The sequence below is a fragment of the Antechinus flavipes genome, chromosome 3, assembly GCF_016432865.1.
Source record: "Antechinus flavipes isolate AdamAnt ecotype Samford, QLD, Australia chromosome 3, AdamAnt_v2, whole genome shotgun sequence".
NCBI classification, from domain to species: Eukaryota; Metazoa; Chordata; class Mammalia; order Dasyuromorphia; family Dasyuridae; genus Antechinus; species Antechinus flavipes.
The window spans coordinates 400,965,686-400,980,985 of NC_067400.1; positions in this window are offsets into that span (position 1 = coordinate 400,965,686).

A 15,300-nucleotide genomic window follows, 5' to 3' on the forward strand; every position below is an offset into this window, starting at 1 on the left:
ATGCACATAAATTACTGCATTTCACACCCCTTGTAAGTTCTTATTACTAGCAAATGAGCTAGAATAGTTAGCCAACCAGTTTCAGAACTGTGAACTGCATGTTGGGGGCCTGCTTTCCTCTCTGTTGGAAGCATTAGATTCAGGCTCAGCATTTTGAACTTTTTTTGGCTCTGCAGGTGGGGACAATGTCATTCATTCTATCCTTAGACTACATGCAGGATTTGTAGAATATCAGCATCCTGTCTGGGATGATTTCAGACAGCCAGGTAGATTGATATAACTTATAAGATAGAAGCCATTTCAAATGATTTGGAAATTACATATAGTTTGAGGTGTAGTTAGAAAAAAATGCATTTCAAAAAGCCCATTCATCATCTGCGTTGGGAAGTCACAGTGCAGTATGACTTAGGTATCAGCAGTTGAACTTGAATCCTTTAATATGTCTGTTATCATGATCCTCAGTATAATGCACATCAAGAGTGATGTATTTGTTTTTTCTCTGTACAGCTGTGACACCTTCTTGCAGTTATCTTAGCATGAAGTAATTCCAAAATGATGTTTACGATGGAAACTGTCAGTTCACTGCTTTGCTGCCTGGAGAGTGATAGAACTTGGACATGTCTACTTCCTGCTGGTACATGGCTTTCAACAGCATTACAATTATAAATGAAAGTAAGCCTGATGCAATTTTTGAACTCTATTGTTCATTTCAGGCATTCCTCTTTCAAACCTTCAACTTCAATATACAATTTTTATTTTATTTTTTAGGTTTTTAAATTTATATATTACTCAAGGCATTGACTCTTACTATATAGGAAACCTTCAACAAATCTTTTCACTTTTCTGAGTTTCAAATTTCTTCATCTATGCAAAGGAGACAATAATTACTTATCCTATGCTTACTTTACAAGTTTGTTGTGAAGAAAGGACTCTGTGGATTTTAAGTACTATGATATTCCCCCCACATATGCATTTTATTGTTTAAATGTATATTAATTTCTTAAATACACATTTCTTTATGAATTGTGTTGAGAGAAAAATCAGAACAAAGGGAAAAAAAAACATGACAAAAGAAAAAAAGAACAGAAAAAAGTGGACATAGCATGTGTTGATTTACATCCAATCTCCATAGTTCTCTTTTTTGGATGCAGATGGTATTTTCTATTCAAAGTTTATTGGGATTGCCTTGGATCACTGAACTGCTGAGAAGAACCAAGTTTTTCATAGTTAATCATTGCACAACATTGCTGTTACTATGTACAATGTATTCCCAGTTCTGCTTGTTTTGCTCAGCATCAGTTTGTGTAAATATTTCCAGGCCTTTCTAAAATTGGCTTGTTCATCATTTTTTAATAGAATAATAATATTACATAACTTTCATATACCATAACTTATTCAGGTATTACTCAATTGATGGGCATTTACTCATTTTCCAATTCTTTGACATTAGGAAAAAAAACTGCTACAAACATTTTTGTACATGTGGATCCTTTTCTCTCCTTTATAATTTCCTTGGGATATGAACCCGGTAGTGGTGCTGCTGGGTAAAAGAGTATGCACATTTTTTAGGCCTTTGGACATAGTTCCAAATTGCTCCACAGAATGGTTGGATCACTTCATAATTCCACCAACAATGTACTAATGTCCCAGTTTTCTCACATCTCTTGCAACATTTATTATTATCTTGTCCTATCATCTTAGTCAAACTGAAAAGTGTGAGGTAGAACTCAGAGTTGTTTTAATTTGCATTCCTCCCAATCAATAGTGATTTGGAGCATTTTTTAATATGAGTATAATTGGCTTTAATTTCATCATCTGAGAATTGTCTATTCATATCCTTGGACCATTTATCAAGTGGGGAATGACTTGTATTCTTATAAATTTGATTTAGTTCCTTATATATTTTAGAAATGAAGTCTTTATAAGAAACATTGGCTATAAAGATTTTCCTCAGATTTGTATTTCCTTTTTAATCTTGTTTATGTTGGCTTTGTTTTGCACTGTGATATTATTATCATTATTATGCAATAAAATGCCTACACTAATCACCTGATATTCAATTTTCAATTTGTTTGGCCCTGGCAATCTATGAAACAGAAAAAAAAAATTAGTCTTTATACAAGTCCTTAATAGTCCTGGACATTCTCCTTCTATTTTTGTAGAGACTATGGGAAAGGGAAAAGAGGGTATTAAGAATCACACATTGTTGTTACCACATTTGGACCCTAAAATCTCAGTCTTTGAGATTCTTTCTCAACTAATAATGAAAGAAATAATGGCAAGAAGAATAGCCTTATTGGCTCAAGAACATGGAAAGGAGATCATGGAACATGTGTAATTGGGAGAGCACAGAGTGATGGGTACAGAGTGTATTAAAAATTACACACACTAATCACTAAAATTAAATATAACCTTTGGTACTGTAAATGTGAGATCCTTGTCCAAGTAGGCATGTTGCTGGAGGAATTAATTATATTATTGTTATAAGCAAAGCTAGAAGAAGGAAGTAAGTTATAGTTAAATGAAAGGATGGCTCATGCGTATTCCAAAAAGAAGCCAAAAAAAAAAAAAAATCAGAATGGGTTGTATCATAGATCCAAAGGATACAAGATATATTTTATGGGACATATCATTATATATTGAAATTCAAATGATAAATATTTGTAATAAAGACCTTTATAAAATAATTTCAGCTTATACACCAGCATCAGTTCCTGAGGAGGAAATGGTAAGGAGATTCTATGAAGCACTTAAGAAAATTCTTCAAATGAAACCAATTTATTCTTTGATAATTGTTGACTTTAATGAAAAGCTTAGAAAAGGTGAGGATGGGGAGAAATATATATAAAAAGGTGATTCCAAGGGAAAAAAGAGAGGCCAACGATTGTTTTATTATCCAGTCACTTCATGTCTCTACTTAATCAATGCTTCTTTAAAAAAAAAATTGACAGGCATTGGAAACAATGAGCATCAAATGATATCATAAAGAATAAAGTTGACTACATTTTGATATGCAAGAAATGATGTTATACATGTAGATGTTATCTACAACTAATCAGATCTAAGATTAAAATTTTACAATAAATAAAAAAACAACATAATTAGGAAGTTTTAATTCTAGATTATTTTAATAAGCTATTGGAAATTTTTAAAAAGGAAATTAAACACTAAAAATGATGCCAGTATTGACCACAACAATTTATCCACAAACCAAATCAATATAAATTGATTGATTGTGGAAGAACAAGACTCCATAAATACATTAATAAGCAAATAATTGACTTACTTGTCCAATGAAGAGAGATGACTGCCAGAGACAAAACAGGATTAGAATATAAACTTAATCTATAAAATCTTGTGGCTGTTGGATGGTTATAAAGAGCATTCTTTTCATAAATTAGAGAGAAGCAATATAGAGTAAAACCAGTTTGAAGAAAGCAAGATATCTAAATAATATTATTTCATGAATACTTATGGATGAACTTGAAAATAATACTATAAATGGAAAAAAAATGGGAACGATTTGCAAAAATTATTGCAACAAACCATTTTCTCCACTAAAAATAATGGAACTAACATATTTAGACCCTAAAATCTCAGTCTTTAAGGTTCTCCCAGAAGAATTAGAAATAGTAATAAAAGGAACAAAGATAAAAACAGCCTGATTATATCAAGTATATGGAGAAGAGATCCATACCTGCGAACGTGCAGTTGGAGGGCACAGAGTGATAGATTTATAAAATATCTAAAGGAGAGGAAATGAGTAAAAATCTCAGACATTTTTGATACAAAAAAGTTAACTGAGAAAACTTTGATAATAACTGAACAACTTTCTTGCTTTTCCATCTATACAAAATTTTTGTAAAGTGATCTATACATAAAGTGATATTCTCCTTCCTAAGCATATTAGTAGGGATCAAGGAAACTTTCACAAATAATATTCAGCAAAAGATAATATATTTACCATTTCACAATTAACTGCTGGAAGGGTTATATGCCATCATTATTTTTTATTGTTTGTTGATTTTGGAAACAAAATAAAACATACATTAAATTCAGTAAAACAAAGCAGTACTTAGGCATTTTTACAATGTATATCAAATTCACACAGATTATCCAAGAATCCTTAGAAGATATAGCAAGAAAAATAATTTTGTTCATTATCTTTTGAAGAAACTTCAGATTTGGCATTAAATAGGAAAACTTGCTTGCCAAGAGTGATGGAGGATATTCAATGCATAGTCTACATTAAGAAGGTATTCTTTATGGATTGTATCATTCAGATACTCTTATATGACAATGTGTTGATTATATCAATTGCCAATACATTAAAGAAGATCATGGAAGAGATTTTTAATCTCTTAATTTTCATCTTTCAAATGAATCGTCATCCTTGATCTCTCTACAGTTTTTGATACAGTCGATTATATTCTCCTCCTGGATATGTTCTTCTCTCTAGCTTTTTGTAACTCCTATGTCCTATTCTTAGTCTCCCCTCCCAGTTCTTCATTGATGTTAAGAGCAGTGATTTTGAGTACCTTCCAGATTCTGTCCTGGATGCTCCTCTATTTTTATTGTATATTCCCTCCCTTTGTGATCTCATCAGCTTCTATATGTTTAATTATCATCTCATATAGATTATTCCCAAACTTCAATATGCTTGAATAGACACACTATAAAGCGTATCCAGCAACATTAAACAAACAATACAGATGATCAAAAAATTGAGTCCAGAGTTGGAAAGGAGTAGAGCAGGTGGTATTGTTTGGGGGCAATTGCAGAATGCTTTTTGCTGACTTCCAAGTTTTCCCAAATAGCAAAGGCTCATCTTTTTCAATTCAAACATTTAACTTGTATTACTATGTGACAGTGAGGTCTGGTTCACTACTCCTGAAGAAATAAAGATGAGCATCCACCATAAATCTTTCCAGAAGTCAGTGGGAAAAGTTTATGGTGGATAGGAGCAGGTTCCAACATATAACCAAGGAGGAACTTAAATAGAGGACAAAATGATGTAACCAAAGAATTGTATGAAAGAAAGAGAAGAGTTGGTCATAAGGCAAGAAACAAATTCTTCATTTGTATCCATATGGTATTAGGAGAAAGTAAGGAAGTCTGCCAGCTTACCAGGTGAACACCCTATGGTAAACTTTTGAATGGGCATGAATGAAAATTTCATAGATAAGCTTTGCATTTCATTAATGGAAAGAGTTCCTGAGTCAGCAAAACACAGATTCATTTGAATACTGGCAATAATAATCTATTGTAATAGTAAAAGCAATTGCGGATTGCCATATATGTATGCACTATTATATATGAGGCAGTTAGGTGGCACAGTAGATAGAGTACCCAACATGAAGTCAGGGAGACTCATATTCCTGATTTCAAATCTGGCCTTAGACACTTCCTACTTGTGTGTCTGGATAAATTTGCCTCAGTTTTCCCATATCTAAAGTGAGCTGAAGAAGGAAGTGGTAAACCATTCTAGTATCTTTGCAAAAGAAAACACCAAAAAGATGTCACAGAGTAAGTCATTGTTATATAGGTATTTATGCAATTATATGGATATATAAGTAATTATATATGTATACAGACAAAATGCTTCCAAAGACAAAGTAAAATAAGTGTGTAAGTATGAGTAAGATCAATGTAAAAGCAATTTTACTTTTTCTTCTCATAGACTTCCTAAATTGAATCCAATTTTGTCTCATCAACTTCTTTTCAATTAATAGTTATTCTGTCCAATAGTTTGTTTCATCATCGACATTAACCGATTATTATTATTCTCACTGTAATGCAATAGAATCCTGTAGAATGCCATGACAAGTCACCCATTTGGATATTTGACAAGTATTCTGAGATTACTTGCTGCTCACTTGGTTGCATGGAATCTTTGTGTATGCAAGATGCGGTGACATTTTCAACATTGCAATCATTTTGCTATGATCTAAAATGCAATATTAGTCTTTTATAACACTTTTTAGAAAAATATTGCTGCACATTCCTTTGAGTAGAAATTTTCAAATAGGACTACAAATATTTGTAACTTCCAAATCATTTCACATGGGTCCTGCCTAATGGATTGTAATAGTATAGTAATATGTGTGAAAATGATCTTAGAAAGGCTGCTGACATTATCAAAACACTTCAGTTGGTTCAAACATAGAAGGCATGGATTTAAAAGTCTGGTATTTGGGTGATAATGAATAAAATGAAGACATAGCGAAATGTGACATTAAGAAAAAGAATCTTATAAATAGAAAAGTAGAAACAGTCAGAAATTAATAGATTGACTAGGATATTTTCATCATACTATTGTCAACAACAATAATAAAGCTTATAAATACTAAGTAATGTGTCTAATGGCATTCTTCATTCTAGGAAAACAGAAATATTCTCAAAAATATATGATAATCCTGCATCAAACCCAGAAAAAAATTTTAAACATGTTAAATGCCTAGTAAAATTTGAAATAATGCAATACTTCTTTTCCCTAGGTGCAAAACATATCACAATTTCTAAAGGCGTTTTCTCATAATCTTTAAGGTTAGTGTCATCGGCTTTCAAATAGTCTAAACTATATAGCCTTCCTTTTCCCTTTCTCTTCATTTCAATCCCCATCCCCTTAAGGAAATCAATAAATCAGAAACTTAAAAAATTTAGTAGACAGAAATTCATGGTGATGTAGATTCCTGTTCAGGTAATTTACCTTACTAGCTTAAGCATTCTTGGAAAAATACAAATAGAATTTCCTTTTAAAATGTTTATTTTTATTGTTTTTTTTAATTGTTGTATCACATTTTTCCCCTAAAAATGTCTCCTCCTTCTCTACTTTCCAGTGAACTATGCCCATTCCAATCAGCAGAATGGGTCCTGAGAGCTCCAATGGTTACTATATCTCCTCTCAAGATTCTAGGGGTAGGCCTGAGGAGTCTGGGGGCATTTTTTTTTTTTTTTTAGTTTAATAGTTCATGGACCTCCACTGGCATGCTTTCGTTCTTGGTTATTGGTTGATATCAATGTCATCCAGATTTCCTGAACCTTTAGAAATAGGTATTTATTACCTATTGGTACAAACCTTGCTCCCTTTTCCCTGAGTTTGTGACGTACTCTTCTACAAGTACATAGAGAATCTAGGGGAAAGTAGGGTCAAATTTAAAGCACATATAGCAAAGAGGGTAACTCAGATTCTCATTGTTGGAAGTTTCTTTCTTTCTTTGTAAAATAGGTATTACATGCATTTAGTTTTACTCTGACTTGTCTGCAGGGCTTTTTGCAGACCATCAAATATTCCTTTGTCTCTTCTCTAGTAAAATTTTCCTTCTCTTCTTTTCAATTCCCACCCATTTAAGTGAATCATTAAATAGCTCTCAATATGTACATTGCTGCCAGCCTCTGCTCTTCTAAATATACAACTGGATATTCCTGGTCTTCCAAAATTCTTCATCAGATTGTTTTCTAGTCAAGGTGTTGTGAGAAGGAGCTGCAACAATTTGTTCCTTGTCCCAAGTGATTAGTTCATAGGTGCTTAGTTTAAAAAGGCTTTCATCACTACCATCTCAGATGTTCAAATTTCCAATTCCATCTTAACTTCTGTGTTTTGCTCACAGAACAATTAAAGTCCATCGACAAATACACCTAGTTGAAGTACCTAGATTGAACCAAGATATTTGGGCCTCCTTTATACTTTTGATTGATTAAATAGAGATTTGCTTTCTCCTGCCAAAATTTTTAGAGTATAGTATTTTGTCAGTTAAAAGGTGTAGGATGATTTCCTTGTGTGGCTTAAGCTATCCCTAATCTTATTCCAAGATAAAAAAGGGGGAAAAAAGCATTTCAGCAAAAACAATCAACATGTAGGCCACATTTGTATCATATTACATGCTTATATTTCTGAAATAAACAGAAGAAGATAAATTTTCTCAATTGTCTGGGATCAGTCTTGGTCATTATTATTATGTATTGTTTATTCTTATATTATGATTCTGTATACATTGTTGTAGTCTTTGTGTAAATCATTTTATTGGTCTTGCTTAATTCAATCTTAATTCATTTAAATATCCCCATGCTTTTCTGAATTCTATATCACTGAATATGGTTCATATTCCATTATAATTGTATTTCACAATTTATGTAGTTATTCTTTGTTATTTATTTAATATTATTAATTTATTGCTATAAAGCTGCATCTACTTTGTTTCTGATTCTTTACCTATATATAAAAAAATTGTCATGAACATTTTGGTTTTTGTAGGACCTGGCTTTGATCTCTTTGGGATATATGCTTTACAATGGAATATCTGTCTTAAGGAATATGGACATTTTACTTACATTTTAAAGCACAAATCCAAATTGCTTTATATAATTGTTGGACAGATTCATAACTTCACTAACAGTATATTAGTCTTTTCATACTTTGAGCATTGAGTATTTCAATTTTTATAATATTTTCCAATTTGTTGGGAGCAAGGAAAAATTTCAGAGTTGTCTCAATTTGCTTTTTTCCTGTTCTTTTTGTTTGGAACTGTTTTTAATATGGTTGCTTTTAATTCAAAACTCTTTGCAGAATTGTTTATTTTTCTTCTTTCACCATTAGAATATGACTCAATCCTATATAAAAACTGGATCATGAAAAGGGAAACTGAATTTGCTAGAATATTTTTGGAAAGGAGTATTCTGGTAAATAGATTTCTGGTAAAGGAGAGATTAATGTAATCATAGCATTCAGAGTGGAAAAGAGGATCTAGTGTGGGTTCAAAGGTCCAATTTAGAGTAATACAGAAACTTGCCTCATCCTTTAGAAATAATAGGAGAAAGGAGTAAGGAAAGAGGGAAGTAATAAAAGGGAGAACAGAAGTAGAAGGGGAAGGGTTAAGAAAGAGGGATGATGCAGTAAAAGGGAAGAAGTGTTTGAAGGAGGTTGATGTCAGAAGCAAGATACTGGGGAGGAGGCAAAGGGGGAAAGGAAAGAGACAGTATAACTTGGGGAAAATAAGATGGAAGGAAATAGAGAGTAAGTAATTTTAACTATGAATGTGAATGGGGTGAGCTCTCCCATAAAATTGAACAGATAACATACTGGATTAAGAGCCAGAATTCTACAAAATGATGTTTACAAGAAACACATTTAAAGTAGAGTGATACATATGGAGTAAAGATGGATTGGAATAAATTATGCTTCAGCTGAAGTAAAAAATAAATATCAGGAGTAGTGATCCTGATCACAGATCAGGCAAAAGCAAAAATAGATCTAATTAAAAGATCTAATGTGTGGAGTTCTTCTTTTCTCTAAAATATGATTGTTCTCTGTGAGCAGATTTCTCAGGGGGCTTCTGGAGGCAGCCTTAGTTTCAGTTCAATATAATAATCACCTCAAACACAACCAGCTGTTAAAAGTTCAGTCCTTTATTGTCTCTTCCAAAATAGCCTGGTTAGCTTTCTTAGAGGCCTATCTCTCTCCTTGGTTCCAAGAGCTCCTGTTGCTAGTCCTTTGCCTCTTCCAGCTTCAGTTTCTCTTCTTTCAAATCTCCAGTTCTGCCCGACTGCAGTCTCTGGCTTCTCAATCTCCTAAATTGACTCCTGGCTGAGGCTCCAAGAGCTTCTTATATATGATCTCTTAAAGGTGTGAACTTAAAGGTTGACTCTTCCTCCAAGAGTGGGATTGTGGGAGCTGTGAGTTGTGAATCTTCTCCACTGAACTTGTGAATCTCATACTGAATCCTGACTTGTGAATCTTGAATGCTAATGTGTGAACTAATGTGTGAACTCTTAAAGGTATGAAAGGTGTGAACTCTGAACTAGAGAACTGCTAAGCATGATGCTAAAATTAGACATCTGACTTATCACTTTGTAAGAATCCTAACAATAAGGAAAGAAATTACATCTTGCTAAAAGGTACCATAGATATGAAGTAATAACAATACTAAACATATATGCATCAAGTGGTATATCAGTCAAGTTCCTAGATGAGAAGTTAATGGAGCTGCAATAAGAAATAGATGGCAAAACTATACTAGTGGGGAATCTAAATCTTGCTCTATCAGAACTAGATAAATCGAATCACAAAATAAATAAGAAAGAAGTTATGAGGGTAAATAGAAAAAAAGAAAAGTTCTAAGGTTCTAAAGAAAAGTTAGGTATGATAGACCTTTGGATAAAACTGAATGGGAACAGGAAGAAATATACTTTTTTTTTCTCAGCAGTACATGGAATCTACAAAAAAAAATTAACCATAAAAACCTCAAAATCAAATACAGAAAAAGTAAATGCATTTTTTTCAGATCAAGGTGCAATAAAAATGACATGTGATAAAGGGCAAGGGAAAAATCAATAAAAAAATTGGAAACTAAATAATGTAATCTTAAAGAACAAGTGGGTGAAACAATAAATCATAGAAACAATCAATAATTTCATCTAAGAGAACGGTAATAATGAGATAACATACCAAAATGTGTGGGATACAGCCAAAGCAGTTCTTAGAGAAAATTTTATATCTCTAGATGCTTACTTGAATAAAATAGAGACAGAGAAAATCAATGAATTGGCCATGCAACTAAGAAAGCTACAAAAAGGCAGCCCTCTTTGTGGTGGCCAGAAACTGGAAACTGAGTGGATGCCCATCAAATGGAGAATGGCTGAATAAATTGTGGTATATGAATATTATGGAATATTATTGTTCTGTAAGAAGTGACCAACAGGATGATTTCAGAAAGGCCTAGAGAGACTTACATGAACTGATGCTGAGTGAAAAATGAGCAGGACCAGGAGATCATTATATACTTCAACAACAATACTATATGATGATCAATTCTGATGGACGTGGCCATCTCAGCAATGAGATGAAGCAAATCAGTTCCAATAGAGCAGTAATGAATTGAACCAGCTACATCCAGTGAAAGAACTCTTGGAGATGACTATGAACCACTACAAAGAATTCCCAATCCCTCTATTTTTGTCCACCTGCATTTTTGATTTCCTGCACAAGCTAATTGTACACTATTTCAAAGTCCGATTCTTTTTGTACAGCAAAGTAACCATTTGGACATGTATACTTATGTTGTATCTAATTTATATTTTAACATATTTAACATATATTGGTTAACCGGTCATCTGGGGGAGGGGGTGGAGGGAAGGAGGGGAAAAATGGGAACAAAAGATTTTGCAGTTGTCAATGCTGTAAAATTACCCATGAATATAATTTGTAAATATATATATAGCCCCATAAAGAACAAATTAAAAACCCCAATTAAATGCCAAATTTGAAATTATGAAAATAAAAGATGAGATTCATAAATTTAAATAATAAAATTAAATTTATTAAATTTAAATATAAATAAATAAAATTAAAAGTAAGAAAACTATTCATTTTAGAGTTAGTTTTATGGAAAAACCCCCAACAAAACAGATAAATGTTTAATTACTTTGATTAGAAAAAGGAAAAAAGAAAATCAAATTGCTAGTATCATAAATGAAAAGCGTGAACTTTCCACTAAATGAAGAGGCAATTACAGCAATAATTAGAAGATATTTTGTTCAAAAGCATGCCAAAAAAATCTGATAATATAAATGAAATCAATGAATGCTTACAAAAATATAGCTTGCCCAGATTAACATAGGAGGAAATAAATAACTTAAATAGTCCTGTTTTAGAGAAAGACATTGAACAAGCTATTAACCAACTCCCTGAGGAAAAAAAAAAACCTTCAGGGCCAGAGGATTCTACCAAACATTTAAAGAACAATTCAAATAGTATGCAAACTATTTGGGAAAATAGGGAAAGAAGGAATCCTACCAAATTCCTCTTATGACATAAATATGGTGCTGATAACTAAACTAGGGTAGGGTCAAAATAGAGAAAGAAAATTATAGATCAATTTCCCTAATGAGCATTAATGCAAAAATCTTTTTTTTTCATAATTATGACTTTTTATTGACAGAACCATGCCTGGGTGATCTTTTACATTATCCTTTGCACTCACTTCTGTTCCGACTTTTCCCCTCCCTCCCTCTACCCCCTTCCTTAGATGGCAAGCAGTTTTATACATGTTAAATATGTCACAGTATATTCTAGATACAATATATATGTGCAGAACCGAACAGTTCTCTTGTTGCACAGGAAGAATGGGATTCAGAAGGTAAAAATAACCTGGGAAGAAAAACAAAAATGCAAACAGTTTACATTCATTTCCCAGTGTTCTTTCTTTGGGTGTAGCTGCTTCTGTCCATCATTGATCAATTGAAACTGAGTTAGATCTCTTTGTCGAAGAAGTCCACTTCCATCAGAATACATCCTCATACAGTATTGTTGTTGAAATGTATAATGATCTCCTGGTTCTGTTCATTTCACTTAGCATCAGTTCATGTAAGTCTCTCCAAGCCTCTCTGTATTCACCCTGATGGCTATTTCTTACAGAACAATATTATTCCATAACATTCATATACCACAATTTACCCAACCATTCTCCAATTGATGGGCATCCATTGATTTTCCAGTTTCTAGCCACTGCAAACAGGGTTGCCACAAACATTTTGGCACATATGGTCCCTTTCCCTTCTTTAGTATCTCTTTGGATATAAGCCCAATAGTAGCACTGCTGGATCAAAGGGTATGCACAATTTGATAACTTTTTGAGCGTAGTTCCAAATTTGATGCAAAAATCTTACATAAAATATTAGCAAAGAGATTAAAGGAAGTTATCACCAGGACCATCATGAACAAGTAGAATTTATACATGGAATGCAGGGCTAGCTCAATTTTAGGAAAACTATTAGTATAATTCACTATATCAATAATCAAACTAAGAAATTATATGCTCTCAATAGATGGAAAAAAAGCATTTGACAAAATCTAACACCCATTCCAATTAAAAACACCAGAGAGCATAGGAATAAATTGAGTTTTCCTTAAAACAATTAGTAGCATCTATACAAAGCCATCAGCAAGCATCATATGTAATGAGAACAAACTAGATATGTGATTCTTTTTTTTAATTCTAGCACCATTGCTCTCCAGCATATCATAAACCAAGTCTGCTGGTCTTTTAATGTAGAAGCTACTAAAACTTGTGTTATCCTGACTGGCTCCATTATACCAGAATTGTTTCTTTCTAGAAGCTTGTAATATTTTCTCCCTGATCTGGGAGTTCCAGAATTTGGCTATGATATTCCTGGGAATTTTAATTTTTTTTTAATCTCTTTCAGGAGGTTATTAGCGAATTCTTTCAATTTCTATTTTTCCCTCTTGTTCTAGAATATCTGGACAATTTTTCTCGATCATTTCTAGAAAGATGATGACTAGGCTCTCTCTCTCTTTTTTTTTTTTTTATCATGGTTATCAGGTAGATGTACAATTTTGAAATTATCTCTCCAGGATCTATTTTTCAGGTAGTTGTTTTTCCAATGAGATATTTCATATCTTTATATATATATATATTTGTTTTGCTTTATTGTATCTTGATTTGTCATTAAATTCTTAGCTTCAATTGCTCAATTCTAATTTTTAAGTAATTATTTTCCACAGTGAATTTTTGTACTTTCTTTCCCATTTGGCCAATTTTGCTTTTTAAAGGCATTCTTCTCTTCATATCTTTTTGTATTTCCTTTTGTACCACTCTATATTCTTTCCCTATTTTTCCCTCTATCTCTTTTACTTGATTTTCAAAATCCCCTTTGAGCTCTTCCATAACTTGAGACCAATTCTTATTTTTCTTGGAGGCTTTGTATGTAGGAGCTTTGACTTTGCTATCTTCTTCTGAATGTATGTTTTGATCTTCCTTGTCATCATAATAACTTTCAATGGTCAGAAACCTTTTTTGTTGTCTGCTCATTTTCCTAGCCTATACTTGGCTTTTAAGTTTTTGTTTTTGGACTCTGTTTCCAGGGTGGAGGGTGCACTATCCCAAACTTCAGGAATTTTGTGCAATTGTTTTTAGAAATCCTCCTAAAGGCCTGATCACAAGAATTCTTCTGCCCTGAAACTGTTATGAGTGTCCCCTCCCCACTGTAGATGTAAGATCTAGTGTAATTTTATAAGCTGAGGCCTCAAGAAGCTGCCACTGCCAGCAATGCCTATGCACACTCTTGGTTTGCTCATTTCCCAAGGCTTTCTCACCCTACTGCCTTGGTCTTTGGACTGAGAGGTGTAGAAATCATCAGTGGTGCTATTGATTACTAGCATTGGGTTTGGGGCTGGGATTGTGGTCTACCCTGGAATTACATGCTGGATCCCAACCCAGGTTCCACAGACCTTTTTTGTTAACCCTCAAAGTTGTCTTTGATGTCTGGACTGAGACGTCTAGAAGCCACAAATACTGCATTATTTCAAAGGTCCCTAAACCTATTCCTGCTTTGCTGCTATGGGGCCAGGACTGGGGCTGGGTCAGGACTGAGGTGGTGTGGCTTGTGCTGAGATTGTGCTATGTGTCACAGACCTTTTCTGCTGACTTTCTAAATTCTCTTTAGCTAGAATATGTTCTGTTCCAAATTTTTGGGTTTTCTGATGCTCTGAAATTTGTTTAGAGTCATTATTTAAAGGAATTTGGAGCTATTTGGCAGGGTCCTGCCTTTACTATGGCATTTTGTGTCCTACTCTTTAAGATTTTTGAGGAAAAATTCACTAGTGGTCTCTAATTTCAGTGCTTCTTAGCCTTTATACTGATATGTTAATGGAGGAAAAGAAAACATTTAAGCAGAGGAAAAAGTTTATTAACTTGTTTTTGTTATTTAATTGTATAACTTGTCATGTTCATAATTAGGTATTCTTTTAAGTTCTTTCCAACCCCCTCAATCTTCTTTGGCTGATATATTTGGGATACCATTTGTGTATCCCACACACAATTTCAATTGTGTCCAACTCTTTATGACCCCATTTAAAGTTTTCTTAACAAGGATGTTGGAATGGTTTGCATTTTCTTCTCCAGCTCACTTTACAAATGGGAAAACTGAGGCAAATAGGGTTAAATGATTTTTCCAGGATTACACAACTAGTAAGTGTCTAAGGCCATATTTGAACTCACAAGATGACTTCAGGTCTGGTACTTCATCCACCATACCACCTACATGCCCTTATGACACCATAGATTTATCATTATGAATTTGATGTGTTAATAAGCATGAGGCTTGCAACAACCCTGAATAGAGATAAACATTTACTCTAAAATGAAAAAGTGTAATATTTAAAAAAAAAACCTGTTTTATTTTTGAATGAAAATGGTAACATTTCTTTTTTTCTATGCCTGTCCCATATTATCAAAATGAGAAGAATCTCTATTCTTTAGGCCAATATTGGATTCTAGGTCGTGT